The following is a 13496-nucleotide window of genomic DNA, read 5'->3' on the forward strand; positions in this document are numbered from 1 at the left end:
CAAGAAACCCTAATTGAAGCACAAACCCTCAGATGGCTAGTGATCACTTCATGAAACCCTCAGGCTTGAATCTTTTAACCTCCCTATCTTCTGAGAAAGACCTAGGAGGAGGACTTCCTCATTGTTTCCACATGATATGCAAAGATGTAATGCCTAATGTCCTATATAATGAAATGCAATATGCAAAGCTAGTCCCAAGAGAGGAGGGCAAATTTTGAGGTGTTACAGCTGCCCCTATTCAATCCACTGTGAACCTGTCGATATGAACAGCCTCGGCTCTCAGATGATCAGGGTGAAGAGTGATTGAATACCAAGAACAGACGAACAATTTGCACTCTGATGGGAAAATAATTAACAATGCCTGTCAGAATCGGCAAAGAAGCAACCTTGAAAAGAAGAATCCGTCTGGTACGGAGAAAGTCGGCCTGAATACCGAACAGGAACGTTGACCTGGATACCAAAATAAATGGTAACACAGGAATACCATGGCCTGAACGCCGCATCCGCTGGGGATTATATTATCATTTCTTTTACTTTTTCTTGAACCCCGAACTTTCTGATTGATAATCTTTTTTTCATTTTCTTGAACCCCGAACAAATATTTTCGCGCGTATGATCCCTGATCACCGCAGTTGAACCCCGACATCTTCATAGTAGTCTTGTTTGCCAAACAATGAACCCCGCTCTCCAATTGAACCCCAGTCGCCCGACGATAACTTGCGATCGCCATTGTGAACCCCGTTCTCCAGAAAACACCCCGTGTCTCCCTTTCTCCATTTGGACCCCGCTCTCCAGAAAATGCCGCAACATTTCCCTTTCTCCATTTGGACCCCGCTCTCCAGAAAATGCCGCAACACTTCCCTTTCTCCATTCAAAATGTGTTTTCGCGTTGATCGCGTAACGTTCTTTAATTTTATTTCCATCTCCGTCCGATAGAAAAATTTCCTCCAATATCGCACTACTGGGGAACATTATTGCTCCAACGTCATGATGCTGAACTCCTCAGAGTAACACCTTCCAACTTCTCTCTCGCACGACAGAAATCTCCTCCAGTATCGCACTACTGGGGAATGCGGTTGACCCAACACCACGATGCTAAACTCCTCAGAGTAACATCTTCACCATCCGGCGAAACCAAATCTCAAGCGGTAACCACGGCTCGAGTAACTGATGCTTGCAATGCTGATGCTGATTTTCCAACTAGCGAAACCATTTCTCAAACGGTAACCACGGCTTGAGTAGCATCTTCACCCACTAGCGAAACCAAATCTCAAACGGTAACCACGGCTTGAGACTAGCTTATGCTTGCAATGATGATGCATGGTTGTTTTTTTTTTAGTGCAATGCTCCATATTTATGGAAATGCTACGCAATTCATTATGCAATATGCTATGATCTCTTAAATGATGCATGCATAAAAAGTATCCCCCTCAAGGGACTCTCCTGGGGAGCTCGAGGCACTCTGCTGAGGAACCCACTAACACTCCAACCTCCACCCTGCTAGGGAATAGCACTGCTGCTGGGAAATAGGCCACCCTCACTAGGGATAACCTCCTCTGCACCCAACCCGCTTGGGGACTTCGCTGGGGAAGAAACCACCAACGCACTCTGTGGGGAAACAACGGTCTCTGACTTGCTGGGGAATTAGCAAGCTCCGCCATGCTAGGGGAAACAACTACCCACAAACACCTCCGCTGGGAAATAGCAACCTTCAGGCATGGCTGCTGAGGAAACATCGATCTAAAACCTGCTGGGGAGATAACCATCCCGACCCTGCTAGGGAAGACTCAGACCTTGAATCTGCTGGGGAGATAACAATTCCGCCTCTGCTTGGGGAAACAAGGAAATTCTGACACAGAACACCCGTCGACTCGTCGAACCTTGGTATTCAACATCCAAATCTAGTGTCAGCTTTCCACTTTTGAGAGCTCCCAGACTCGTCTGGACTTTTCTGATTCATCACCTTGTATTCCCGACGTCTCCGTACTCCACGGCGATCGAACTCCTGGGATTCATACAAACATTCCAATCTCAGACTTTGAAGAGTCTCCTTGATTAATTCTCAAGGATCGTCGTACGTCTTTCGTCGTCTTTTCACCATTCTCCCGTTCCTCGTCCCTGATTGGACTTTGATCGCTCGACTTTATGAGTCAAAATTGGGGTACAAACTGCAAGTGCACAGTTCTATCGTGTAGTTTTAAAAGATATCGATCCCACAGGGACTTATGAATCGATATATCGTTATCTAAGGTTACTTCGTAAAGCTAAGGTGGATAATGTTTGATTGTTTGGGGAAAAGCTAAAAACTAAACTAAGATCTAGATTAAATATTAATAAAGCGGATATCGGTATGCAGTTCGTCGTAATTAAGGAATCAATTCTTTGTTGGTTTCTTGGTTTTAAAATGAATCTTTTCAGTTGACTTTATTGATTAAAAGTTTTATCTCAAACTCTCGCTCTGTTGAATAAACCATGATTTTATGTTAACGTAGTTGTCACTTATAATTAAGTCAAAAACCATTTTTTGAAAGCAATAAAGTCCGTAGAAACTCTTTTTAAGAAAACACTAACCGTTTAAACACCCTTATCTCAAACTCTCGCTCTGTTGATTTAGGTTATATAATTAAATTCAAATGCTTAACTCTCGTCCTCACATTCAATCTTTAAAAACACTTTTTGGAAAAGATTAGAATTTAATTAACTCTAAAAATTGCTCTCGCCCTGATCTAGAATTAATGTCCAATTTACACTGTCCAGTTAAAACCTCAAACTCTCGCTCTATTGATTTTAACTTCTTTATATCTTTTACTTTCGTACAAAAACCTTGTTATTAAACCTGTAAATTGAGACCGTAAAAAGAGTGATTTTAATTTTAAACTTTAGATAAACCAACTTAATTTTGATTCCTTCATTCCGCTTACTTTACATACCGATACCTAGATAAATTAGCCAGACATGCTAAACAGAATTAAATAAATATCATGCATAAACAGACTCATCTCAAGCAAATAATATAAATAAATAATAAAACAAAGCATTAAACAATAATTAAAGAACCTGAATAATTTAAACAGTAGTCTTGAACACTCCACCACAAGCCGGTAGGATTTGTTCTTGAATTCTTCAATTAACCAACAAATTAAAATGAAGGAATAAAAAAAACTAGATTCTAACGTAAGGTTAGATCCGGTGAAAAGGTACACAATAGTTTCCGGTGTAGAAACTATTATGTGAAAAACTAATTAAGTGCTAGAGAAGAAAATAGAATTGCCAAAAGAAAATAATAAAAGTTGCAAAAGTAGTATGTAAAAGGTATGCCTAAGCTGCTGAGAAAAAGAAAATTGGAAACTGTCGAAATCTGGAAAAAAAAGCGTGTTCGCTGCAGGTTTTGAAAGTAGCTATTTATATTGGTGCCTTCCGTAACGGTTTTCAAAACGTCTTCCGTAAATATAGCCATTACTTTGAAAAAGAGTCAAGCGTGCAGATAGGTTCAACGCGTTCCTGGTGCCAAAAATGTAGGGATAGTGTGACGTTCGTCACACCATGTGTGACGTTTGTTACAGGAGTGTGCAAGGCGTGACGCTTGTCACAGCCTCTGTGACGCTCGTCACAGGCACAACGCCTGTGTCTTCTTTGAGTTGGGCTTGGCTTTTGCTATTTGTTTCTTTTCATTCCTTTTTGCACCTCCTTTTCTTCCTTTTTTTACTTTTGCTTCAAATAGATCACCTGAGACAAATAGAAAGGAAATACCGCGTAATATCTAATAAAATGAAGTAAATTGAAATAAATAATAATATAATTTAATTGAATTAAGTCCTAAAATATGATATAATTTCACGTTATCAAACTCCCCCATACTTAGATCTTTGCTTGTCCTCAAGCAAAATACAGTATAGAACTCGTTAAAGGTTTTAGCCAGATGAAATTTCAAAACACACGTCAATTCGTATTAGGTTGCATGTAAACTTTGTTTAGAGGTAACTTGAGTTAAATCTTGACATCAACAACCACCGTCACAACCTAGATAACCCTGCCTTATGCAAATCAGTTCAAGTACACTATGATAGCTATCCTAGTTCCTTTACTCTTATTTCACCCGTTTTCATTCTAGCGAAATCACATTAAGCCCTTTATCTTTTCGCGCACATAGTGGAGTAACCGGTTAGTGATTCTGATTCCCTTTTTAGCTTGAAGTTCTGGTACATAAGTCGGATAACTTCGTTATTCAGTCCATTGCAAATTGCGGGGGATCGGACCGTAGTCTGCCCTACCAAGTTCAGTACCAGATACCTGCTGAACCAACTCATAATGGATCTTTCATCTTATGCTTTTGTATGATCTGCAACCTTTAGATTAAATGGTCTGGTAAGGATCACCTAACTTAATTAGTGCATTTCTTGATATATTTTTTTCTGTTACTTTGGGAATCATTCACTTATTTTCATCGGCCCTCCACGTAGTTTGCTATTAAGATGGTGCTGACTTCTTGTATAAACTACTCGGGGTTACTATAAAACTAAAAGTTCAAGGGATTGGTATAATAGGTACTTATCCTGATCTAACGTGTTGAGGTTTGTTTAGAGTGTTTTGCGGTAGTAGTTTTTGTCTTAATTCGTCTCAAGTTCGATAAAATGAGCAACCTTTATACTTATTGGGTGTTGAATTTTTGTTGTGGCTCATGAAAATTTGAGGGAATAGATAATAGAAATTGTTCACACTCGGGACTTAACTTAAAATAAATCTAAATATATATATATATATATATATATATATATATATATATATATATATATATATATATATATATATATATATATATATATATATATATATATATATATATATATATATATATATATATATATATATATATATATATATATATATATATTTGTTTTTATAATTAAAAGGGAAATAACAATGAAAGGAAAGGTACATACTTGAAAAAAAATGGAAATAGAAAGAACAAGTTTTCCCCCCATACTTAAATTAAACATTGTCCCCAATGTTTTAAGAAAATGAAATACAATAGGGAAAGGGAAAATAAACTACAACTAAGGCTGCCTTCCGCCTCTGGTTCTTGGACCTGGTGATCGTTGATGTACCTCTAAGTTGTCAAACCTGCTAAGAAAATCAGCGAACCGCTGATCAGTAATTGTATTCCTCGCTTCCTGTTGTTCTTGCATTTGGCGCATCATTTGCATCATTTCTAGATTATGTGCTTGCATACCATCAATTGCATCCATGATGTCGTCGTTGGTTGCAGGCCTTCGTCGTCGACGACGTGAGGATGGGCCAGCTGCAGCATCGGAGTGGTTGAGCGGGACAGATTGTTGTGCAGGAGCATGATCACCTTGCTCCATGTCTTCAAACTCGTCTGCGGGCGGGTTTGCTTGTGAAGGCTCGGTGGCTTCGGGAGCATTTAGATCATAGAGGTGGCGGTTGGGGTTTGTGACATCTGTTAGGGCCATGTTGGGTAGAACAACGCTTGGGATTGCCTGGTTGTTCACCATAAGATAATATCCTCCGCCTACTCTGTTCTTAATCAGGCGGCTGGATCGACAGTAGCTGATGTCCATAAATAGGGGAGGTAGAGATTCTAAGGTTTGGAGTCGGTCCCCTAAGTTTAAGCCAAGTGCTATGGTGGTGATTAATCCACCAATTACAAAGGGTTGGCGGCCTCTAGCACATAAGGTGCGGATATGATGAAATAGAAAAGAGGCAGCGTTTACCTTAGCATTCGGTTCGAAGACGCATTCGAGGAAGAATAGTTCCTTCGCGTTGACCTTGCTGTTGTTTGGTCTTCCAAAAATTGTGTTTTGTAGGATGCGGATAAAATATCGGATGGTTGGGTTATGTATGTGGGAAAGAAGGAGCTCTTCCCAGTTGTAGGCATCTAGACCGGATATTTTCTTAAAAAGGGTGAAAACGGCAATTGTGTTCCAGTTTAGGTCGGGAGGGATTCTGGGGTAGACTTGGCCTTCTGTGGAGAATTGTAGCATGGTACTCAACTGGTTTTGGGTTAAGGAGTACTCGGTGTTGAACATACGGAAGGTTGCGGTACCGGTTAAGAATTCGTCTTCACCGGCGGGAGTGGTGTATGCGTATGAACTTAAGAATTCTAAGGTTAGGGAGGGGTAAGTGGGTTGATTATGCGTGCATAGAAAGGTTAAGTTGGCTTGACGGAGCATCCATTCGATACCTTGGAGTAATCCTAATTGTTGTAAACAAGTAAAATCAGGATACCTGGTGGAGACGACGCCTCTCTGTTGGAAACGCTCGTATTACTCCCTTTGATCATTTTCATCTTCGGTTCGGAAGATGATATTTCCGAAATTCTGGTTACCCGCCATACTGATGAATAAACTGAAAGAGGTAAATTGGAAAGAAAAGAAATGTATTTGATAGAAGAAAATGGTTTGTGGTGAATGAAGGAAGATTTGGTGGGTATTTATAGGAAATGTATTCCAACGGCTCCTTAACGTTCACCTAGTCTGAAGGGCGTTACGCCCGTTACAGCTGCATGACGGACGTCACAGGTACTTAGCGTGACGTCCGTGACAGACCTTGTGACGCTCGTCATACTGTCTGTTTGGCATGGTTCCAGCTAGCGTCCTTCAGAGTGACTTGGTAATGTATTATTTTATTTTTTTGTTTTGTTACGGATTGATTTATTCTGCTATTTAATTTCTCCTGCATGCTATTCTACTTTGTATAATAGCGCATATATAATTCAATAGGTCATAGGTAGCAATAGTAGAGAACATAATAGCTATTGCATAATAAAATTAAATAAGTAGCTTCAATAAAATGATCATAATGTAATATTGGAAAGAAAAATAAAAATGCGAAAGGGAAACAAATGCGAACATGAATTTAAATAACATTAATGAATAATCTAACTTAAAACTAAATAACTAAGAAAAATAATTTCTATCCATCTGCACGATCTCTGGCCGAGGAGCAAAAGAGTTAACACGGTTTAGCAACTCGTGAAACTGATTTGTCATACTGTTCATGTATCCTAGAACTTCGTGTCTCATGTCAGTAAACTCTTCTCTGAGGGCGTCTTGTTCGGACATCAAAGCTTCAATGGCGGTGTTATAATCGGTTCCGGGCATATGATGTCGGAGGTCGGATATTGCTGATTCTTCGGTCGGAACAGGCTGAGGAGGAGGGTCAATATCATAATAGCCAGATGGTGTCTGAGGGTCAGATTCAGCATAAGGGATCTGGTCATCACAAATCTCATAGTCCTGGATGGATTCAGTGGATCTAGCAGGAGTGGGGGTTTCGTTCAGATTGTAGAGCCAGTTACTGCGGTTGTGAACATTAGTCCTAGGATCGGGTAAGGTAAATAGGCAAAGAACCTGGTTATTAATTATAAGCTCGAACTCGTCAGATCCTAGGTTTGCTATAAACAAGGTGTTGAAGAGGAAGGGTATACTCATAATGGTAATGCCACAAGAAGGGCTTAAGTTAAGCATAGGCTGACGTAATCCAATAGCATTACCTATCATAGTTATCAAACCGCCTACTCTAATTGGTGCTCGCTCATCTTGGATAAGGTGGTCTAAATTTGCTAGCATAAAGGTGGCACCGTTTACTGGACGGTTCTGGGAAGCACAGAATATGATGAAAAGTTCATCACGTGAAACTGAAGTGCTGTTTGGCTTCTCTCCAAATAAGGTGTGGGTCAAGATCCTATGGAAGTAACGGAAAGTCGGGTTATGTATGTTTCCAGAGAGAAACTCATGTTCCTCGGGCTCATCATTTCCAGTCAAACTACCCCAAAAGTGTTCAAGTTCTCTATATTCAAAAAGTTCTTCCTGGCTTACTGTGAATGTATCAAGGGAGGTAGGGAAACCCAAAAGGTTGGTAAAGTCTCTAATATTAAATTGGTACTCCATGTTGAACATTCTGAACTGGATAAAACCTCTGCTAATTCCTTTCCCATGGCTGGGTAGATAGATTAGTGAGCTAAGGAATTCTAGTGTTAGTCTCCGGTAGGTGGCGAAATGTCTTAGGATAGGGGATGTTTCCCATCCTATCTGATTCAGCAAATACAAGACACTTTCTCTTAGTCCAAGGGCAGTCATAGCCCAGTCATCAGCATATAAACTAGGTAGCATCTCTCTAGTGGCTAGTTCCTCAAATTTTAGTTTGTGAGCCATTCCTCTGAATTTGATACCCATACGATCAATATGTCCCATCTGGTTAGTGTTAGCATAGAGAAAAGAAAACATGAGTTTTAGTCAGGATTTGGCCAAATGCCGAAAGAAGAAAGAGGTTTTTAATAAATTAAAATAAATTAAGAATGAATACTAAAAAGAAATAGGAAAATAATAATAATAAAATAAGGAAATAATAAAATAATATTGGGTTGTCTCCCACTAAGCGCTTTGTTTAATGTCGCAAGCTCGACATAAAAACAATCAATTACAATCTATAATTTCTGGAGGCATTTCACTAAGTGTAGGATTTGTGAATCTTCGTTGGTTTCCGCATAGTGATAGTGTTTTAGACGTTGCCCGTTTACGGTGAACGGTTCTGTGGATTTTCCTTTAATTTCTACCGCTCCACTGGGAAAGATGTTAGTGATATGAAAAGGACCTGACCATCTGGATCGTAGTTTTCCCGGAAATAACTATAGCCTAGAGTTAAATAAAAGGATTGTATCGCCTTGCTTGAAGATTTTCCTTGATATGCGCTTGTCATGCCATTGTTTTGTTCTTTCTTTGTAGATTCTGGCATTTTCATAGGCGTCTCTTCTGAGTTCCTCTAATTCGTTTATGTCAAGGATTCTCTTTTCGCCGGCGGCCTTATAGTTTAGATTCAGATTTCTAATAGCCCAATAGGCTTTATGTTCTAATTCTACCGGGAGGTGGCAGGATTTTCCATAAATGAGCTTAAATGGGGTCGTCCCTATGGGGGTTTTATAAGCAGTTCGATATGCCCATAAAGCTTCTGGTAATTTTAATGACCAATCTTTCCTTGAAGTGGCGACTGTTTTTTCTAATATTTGTTTAATCTCTCTGTTGGACACTTCCACTTGCCCACTGGTCTGAGGGTGGTAAGGTGTCGCTACTCTATGCCTTACGCCATACTTAAACAGTAGTTTTTCGAGTACCTTGGATATGAAATGTGATCCACCATCACTGACTACTATTCTTGGGACACCAAACCTTGGAAATATTATATTCTTAAAGAGTCTAGTTACTACTCGGGTGTCATTTGTTGGGGAAGCTATAGCTTCGATCCATTTTGAAACGTAGTCTACCGCCACGAGTATGTATTTGTTACCGAAAGAGGATGGAAAAGGTCCCATGAAGTCTATTCCCCACACGTCGAAAATCTCTACTTCCAAAATACCTTTTTGTGGCATCTCGTCACGTCTAGATATGTTTCCTGTGCGTTGACATCTGTCACATTCCTTAATAGCCGCATGTACGTCCTTCCATATATTTGGCCAATAAAAGCCGGATTGTAGGATTTTAGCGCAGGTCTTGGATGTACTTGCGTGTCCACCATAAGGAGCAGAGTGGCAGTGTTGGATTATATTTTCTACCTCCTCTTCGGGTATACATCGACGGAAAATACCATCGGGGCCTCTTTTGAAAAGTAAGGGATCATCCCAGTACTAGTGTTTTATGTCGTAGAAGAATCGTTTCTTCTGCTGGTAGGATAAAGTAGGTGGAACTATTCCGGCAGCTAAATAGTTGACGAGATCAGCGTACCATGGTGTAACAGATATAGCTAAGGTGGTTTCTACTTGCTTGTCAGAGTTATTCTCTTCCAAAGTAGCTATAAGTTTATCGTACGAGAAATCATCATTAATTGATGTTCTTTCCGGTTCAAGGTTCTCAAATCTAGAGAGGTGGTCTGCTACTACGTTTTCAGTCCCTTTCTTGTCTTTGATTTCCAAATCGAACTCTTGTAGCAACAAGATCCATCTTAGGAGTCTAGGTTTAGCATCCTTTTTTGTTAAGAGGTATTTGATAGCAGTGTGGTCAGTGTAAACTATTATTTTGGCTCCGACCAAGTAAGAACGAAATTTATCTAGCGCAAACACAACTGCTAGGAGTTCTTTCTCGGTTGTGGCGTAATTCATCTGCGCTTCATCTAGGGTTCTACTTGCGTAATATATAACGTGAAGCTTTTTATCCTTTCGTTGTCCTAAAACAGCACCTACAGCGTAATCGCTGGCATCACACATTATTTCGAATGGTTCATTCCAATCTGGTGTCTGCATTATGGGTGCGGAGATCAGTGCTTGTTTAAGCGTATGAAATGCTTCTAAACATTTATTGTCGAATATGAATTCAACATCTTTCATCAATAATCCGGTCAACGGTTTAGTTATTTTAGAGAAGTCTTTAATGAATCGTCGATAAAAACCGGCATGTCCTAAGAAGCTTCGTACTTCTCTCATGGTTCTTGGGGGTTGAAGGTTTTCGATTACCTCTATTTTGGCTTTGTCTACTTCAATTCCTCTATTTGATATAATGTGTCCTAAAACAATTCCTTCTTGTACCATAAAGTGGCATTTCTCCCAGTTAAGTACTAAGTTTACTTTTACACATCGCTCAAGAACTCTTTCTAGGTTCTCAAGGCATTCTTCAAAACTTTGTCCGCATACGGAAAAGTCATCCATAAACACTTCCATGATGTTTTCGAGAAAATCGGCGAAAATTGCCATCATGCATCTTTGAAAGGTTGCAGGAGCATTACACAAGCCAAACGGCATTCGTCTATAAGCGAAGGTACCAAAAGGGCATGTGAACGTCGTCTTTTCTTGGTCATCAAGATGAATTGGTATTTGAAAGAAGCCTGAATAACCGTCCAGATAGCAGAAATGTGAATGTTTTGCTAATCGTTCTAACATCTGGTCAATGAATGGTAAAGGGAAATGATCTTTTCGGGTTGCTTTGTTTAGTTTCCTATAGTCAATGCACATTCTCCATCCCGATTCGATTCGTTTGGTTATAGTTTCCCCTTTTTCGTTTTCAATAACGGTTATGCCTCCTTTCTTTGGTACTACGTGTACAGGACTAACCCATTTGCTATCAGATATAGGATATATGATACTTGCCTCTAATAACTTGGTTATTTCCTTCTTCACCACCTCACTCAGGATCGGGTTTAGTCTCCTCTGGTGTTCCCTAGAGGTTTTACAGTCTTCTTCTAGCATGATGCGGTGCATACAAATAGAAGGACTTATTCCTTTAAGATCGGTGATGTTGTAACCTAGTGCAGTCGGATACTTTCTTAAGATATGTAGGAGTTTTTCTGTTTTGAGTCTTCTTAGGTCTGCATTAACTATCACTGGTCGTTCAAGTTCTAAGTCTAGGAATTCATATCTCAGATTTTTGGGAAGTGTTTTCAGGTCTAGGGTTGGTTTGTTAAGACATTGCGTAGGGTCCGGTGTTATTGCCAAACATTGGTTGAGTTTGTCTTCTACAGGACAGTCGGATGATTTGTCTTCTCCTAACTCTGTTTCTTTTATGCATTCATCGATGATATCCATGAAGTAACATGTATCTTCTATTGCAGGTGCTTTCAAAAATTGGGAAAGAATGAACTCAATTTTCTCTTCTCCTACTTTGAAGGTGAGTCGTCCTCGTTTTACGTCTATGATTGCACCGGCAGTTGCTAAAAATGGTCTTCCCAGTATAATGGGTGTAACTTCATCTTCTCTAATATCCATAATTATAAAATCAGTTGGAATGTAGAATTGACCTATGCGCACGGGAACGTTTTCAAGAATTCCTACAGGATATTTGACAGAACGATATGCTAGTTGCACAGACATTTTAGTTGGTCTTAATTCTCCCATTTCAAGTCTCTTGCATATGGATAAAGGCATAACACTAATTCCGGCTCCTAAATCGCATAAGGCTTTGTCGATGACAAATTTTCCTATGTGACAGGGTATAGAGAAACTACCTGGATCTTTGAGTTTAGGAGGCATGTTCTGGATTATAGCACTACATTCGGCAGGGAGTGTAACGATTTCGCTATCTTCAAGTTTCCTTTTATTAGAAAGAATTTCTTTTAAGAACTTGGCGTATGAGGGAATTTGCGTAATAGCTTCTGTAAACGGAATTGTGACGTTTAATTGTTTCAGGAGGTCAACAAATTTTTTAAATTGGCCCGCATCTTTGGTTTTAATAAGCCTTTGAGGGTAAGGGATAGGTGGTTTATAAGGTGGTGGAGGTACATAAGGTTCCTTCTTTCTACGGTTTCCTTATTACTCTCTGCCTTTTCCTTAGGTTCACTTTCCTCAGTTGACTTTTGAGAGTTTTGGTTTTCCATCCTTGGATCAGACGGTCCTTCCACTTCCGTTCCACTTCTTAATATGATTACATGAGCGTGGCTTCTCGGGTTAGGTTGGGGCTGTCCAGGAAATGTACCAGTTGGGGCAGCAGTAGGCGCTTGTTGTTGAGCTACTTGTGATATTTGTGTTTCCAGCATTTTGTTATGGGTAGCCAGGGCATCTACTTTACTTGCTAGTTGTTTAATTTGTTCACCAGTGTGTACATTCTGGTTTAAGAAATCTTTATTGGTTTGTTGTTGGGAAGCTATAAAGTTTTCCATCATGATTTCCAAGTTGGATTTCCTAGGGGCGTTATTGTTGTGTGTAGATGGGTTCGGTTTCTGATATCCTGGAGGTATAGCTGGGGCTTGATTTGGAGACTGTCCAGGTGCGTACAAAGCATTATTACTTTTATATGAAAAGTTTGGATGGTTCTTCCAATTTGAGTTATAGGTATGAGAATAGGGGCTTCCTTGAGCATAGTTCACTTGCTCTGCTTGGATTCCTGTTAAGAGTTGACAATCTGTAGGAGTGTGACCTTGGATTCCACAGACTTCGCAATTCTGAGTTATAGCAACCACGGCGGTTGGAGGTGATACATTTAAACTTTCAATTTTCTGGACCAGAGCATCCACTTTTGCATTAACATGATCAAGGTTACTTATCTCGTACATGCCGGTTTTCGTTTGAGGTTTTTCCACCATTGTTCGTTCGGTTCCCCACTGGTAGTGGTTTTGGGCCATGCTTTCGATAAGTTGGTAGGCGTCAGCATAAGGTTTGTTCATTAGCGCACCACCTGCGGCGGCGTCTATTGTTAACCTTGTGTTGTACAAGAGACCATTATAGAATGTGTGAATTACTAACCAGTCTTCTAAACCATGGTGTGGGCAAAGTCTCATCATGTCTTTGTATCTTTCCCATGCTTCGAAAAGAGACTCGTTATCTTTCTGTTTAAATCCATTTATCTGGGCTCTTAATATAGCTGTTTTGCTTGGCGGAAAATATCGGGCAAGAAAAACTTTCTTCAACTCGTTCCATGTGGTGACGGAGTTGGAAGGGAGAGATTGAAGCCATCTTCTAGCGCTATCTCTTAATGAGAAAGGAAAAAGACGAAGTCGAACTGCCTCTGAAGTGACACCATTAGCTTTAACAGTATCAGCGTATTGGACAAATACGGATA

At 39.9% G+C, this 13496-nt stretch overlaps 1 non-coding gene across 1 annotated transcript; it reads left to right on the forward strand.

Annotated features, from left to right (window-relative positions):
• The first annotated feature begins 13189 nt into the window (after window positions 1–13189).
• LOC127077675 (small nucleolar RNA R71) lies at window positions 13190–13296 on the forward strand. The gene has a single exon (XR_007787460.1). It is a non-coding gene; the product is annotated as a small nucleolar RNA R71 (small nucleolar RNA).
• The last annotated feature ends 200 nt before the right edge of the window (window positions 13297–13496 follow it).

This window comes from Lathyrus oleraceus, chromosome 4, assembly GCF_024323335.1.
Source record: "Lathyrus oleraceus cultivar Zhongwan6 chromosome 4, CAAS_Psat_ZW6_1.0, whole genome shotgun sequence".
Taxonomy (NCBI): Eukaryota; Viridiplantae; Streptophyta; class Magnoliopsida; order Fabales; family Fabaceae; genus Lathyrus; species Lathyrus oleraceus.